General features: G+C 49.0%; 1 pseudogene; it reads left to right on the top strand.

Annotated features, from left to right (window-relative positions):
- Window positions 1-906, top strand: LOC124654323 (annotated as a pseudogene).
- The last annotated feature ends 2,170 nt before the right edge of the window (window positions 907-3,076 follow it).

Genomic DNA, 3,076 nt, shown 5'->3' with positions numbered 1-3,076 from the left:
ATGAGTGTACAGGGACGGGGATATGCTGGCGGCGTGACCGTGATGGTGCCGACAGCGGTGAACGCGGCGACCGCTGCCGTGGGCTTCCCGGGTCGGTGGAAGGCCATCGCGGTGAAGCTGGGCACGCGCCCAGCACGCCTGTCGGACCTGTCCAGCCACCCTTGCTTTGCTCGAAACGCACTCTGCCGCAAAGTGCTGCAGTACGTAGCCGCCACCCTCGCCGACGCGTTGGAGCTCGCCGCGCGGCCGCCCAGCATCGCAAAGCTTCAGATGCAGAGCGCGGTTGACACACTTGCAAGCAGGCTGGACATTAACTGCGTGTCCGATCCGGCGTGCTATCCGACGCCTCGACTCCTCCTCCAGCGGCGGCCAAGACGGACGTGCGGGAGCTGCTCGCGCGGCGACAGATCAGGCACGGCGAGGCCAAGGCCCGAGCGATGAGCGGGAAGCTCGACGCCCTGAATAAAGACGAGAAGAGCGTCGTCTCCGCACTAAGTCGCCGCGCTGGTGAAGATGGTCGCGGCGCCGACGATGGTGATATGCCAGCTCGCAGAATCGGGGGTGGCGTCTGCGACGCGCTGCTCGTGTCGGAGGGCGCGGTGCCGCCACTCATCCGGCTGGCCGAGTCGGGCAGCAGCCTCGTGGGGCGCGAGAAGGCCGTGCTCACGCTGCACCGCCTCTCCACGTCGCCCGACGTCGCCCGCGCCATTGCTGGCTACGACGGCGCCTGCCTGCTCATCGAGATCTGCCAGATGGGGGACTCTGTCTCCCAGTCCGCAACGACCGGCGCCCTCAAGAACCTTTCCGCGACGCTGGAGGCGCTGCACGCCCTGACCCGTGCGTGTCATGGTGAGCTTGCTGGAATACGGCACGGTTCTCGGCTCCAAGGAGCATGCATGCCGCTGAAAAATAGCAACAAAGAGGCATGGCAGGAGTAGTAAACGGACGACCAACGGCCGTCTGCTGACGTGAGGCCTAACAGTGGGCTCACCGCTCTTAGAATGCGATTAAGTGTCTATTTGTGCAATCTGTAACTCGTTGCCCCAGAAGTGGTACGTTTTTGCAAAAATTAGTAAAGTTGGTACTGACTTGTTAACCTAGCCTGAAATGTGGTAGTTTTTTGTAATTTACTCTGCCTCCACGGCTCCACCTCGGCGGTGCGTCCTTCTCCTTGACTTCACGGGCCTTATTTTGACGAAGCCCACCGGAGTTTCACTCGGCTCTTTGATGACCCACTGTTTTTCTTTTTTTGGGTCTGCCTAGAGCCCTAGAATGAGAATTAACCAAATTTCTGGTCGACTCACGTCACCGTCGTCTCTACCGTAGCCTTTTTCTTCTTCTCCGGCGAGCAGCACCATCCCGCAGTGACCACCGGCCGGACCACCATCTTCCCTATGCGTGGTTGACGCGTTGTCGCGACGTCTTGTCTTGTTCTGAGCTATTACTTTGCCGGTCCACCGCTGCCTTTGGCCTTCCCTCTATTATATGTTTTCATGAAACCGAACTCCGCTTGGTTACTAATTTACCGCCGCCTCTTTCCTCCCCCTCCCCTAGCTCTTCGATTTTGCCACGATCGATGTTGTCGGGAGCGCAAGTGGCATCCTTACAGCCTGAGGCCCCAGCTTGTACTCCATCGTCTCCTCGCGCGAGGATCGTTTCTTCTTCACCACCACTCTCAAGTCCACCCTCTCGGATCTCGTTTTCGCGGTTACGAATGTGTACGTCCTTGTTGATCACTCTCTCAATCCCCCACCTTCCTCGCTGATCTTGAAAACCTCATACCCTTCTACCCATCTCATGGATCCTAGTGGGTGACTTTTACCTCATCCGAGATCCGAGTGAAAAATATAACGATAATTTTCATTTGTCACTGGTTTTCGAGCTCCTTCTACTCGACATGCTTTACACTTGGTAGAACAAACGTGACACCCCCGTGCTAGCTAGGCTGGACCGCACTATGTATAATCGGGCGTGGAACTTTGTGATGGCACCAATCTACATGCATACTGATGCATGTAAAATGGGTACGTGAACTTTGTAGTTTATTTGTACATATTCTCGCATATTTGCATCTTATGTAATGTTATAATCATGTTTTATATTGATTTTTTTGGAATTTAGCAATAATCTCCCTTATTGTGGTTATAACTCTGTGATGGCGTTGGGATTCCAGAGCAGAGTGTTGTAGCCAGCGAAGTTTTTTTCCCACATAAGTGACTCGATGGTTTATATCGAACTCTCAGGGAATTGGTTTAGAGGTGTCTTTTTGCATCTTCTTCTAGCAATCCTGCAAAGTAAAGTATTGCCTTATGTCTCCAACTCCAATGTGTGGTTCTCAAGCACAATGTTTCTTATTAGTAATTGTAGATAAAAGATGTAGTAAAAGTAAAGTAAAGTAAATAAGAAATGCAAACTAAGTAAAAGCAGTAAAAAGATAGTTGTTTTGGGTTTTATGTGTGATTAAGTATACAAAGTATTTTTACGTTTTGGGATTAAAATAGTGCTGCAAGTAGAAAGTAAGATAAATGCAATGAAAATGTGTTTCTTATGATTAAAATTAGACCGGGATTTATGGGTTCACTTGTCTATTCTCTTTTTAAGTTGTAGTGGATACTAACAATTCATCAATAAGATAATATCAAAAATTACCTCATGTCTAGGAGGGTAGTTGCACATGCACGAACTGCCCTAGGATGAAGTGCTGAAAGATATGTGTTGGTCAAATCTTGTAAGTAGTTGTCAGTTAAACTAGGACGTACATCAGCTGGATAGAATATATACTCTAGAAAATGATGGGCAAGATATATGGATCTTAAAGCATGCATGCATTTCACGCGAATCAAAAAACTGAATGGAAAGATCATCATCGAATCTTACTAATGCAAAATGGAGTGCACCAAAAAAAATTAGTTTTGCTGAAGCAAAAATTCTGGACATATGCTGCCTTGTTTTGTTAGATGTATTCTTTTGTGTACCAAAGTGATTTTTTACTTGGATATTTTGATATTCCAGAATGATAAGAACATTATGTGCTCTCTGGTTCATGAAGACATAATTTTATTTTTGATTAAAATGG

This window comes from Lolium rigidum, chromosome 1 (assembly GCF_022539505.1).
Source record: "Lolium rigidum isolate FL_2022 chromosome 1, APGP_CSIRO_Lrig_0.1, whole genome shotgun sequence".
Taxonomy (NCBI): Eukaryota; Viridiplantae; Streptophyta; class Magnoliopsida; order Poales; family Poaceae; genus Lolium; species Lolium rigidum.
This window is presented reverse-complemented; position numbering and strand designations above follow the sequence as displayed.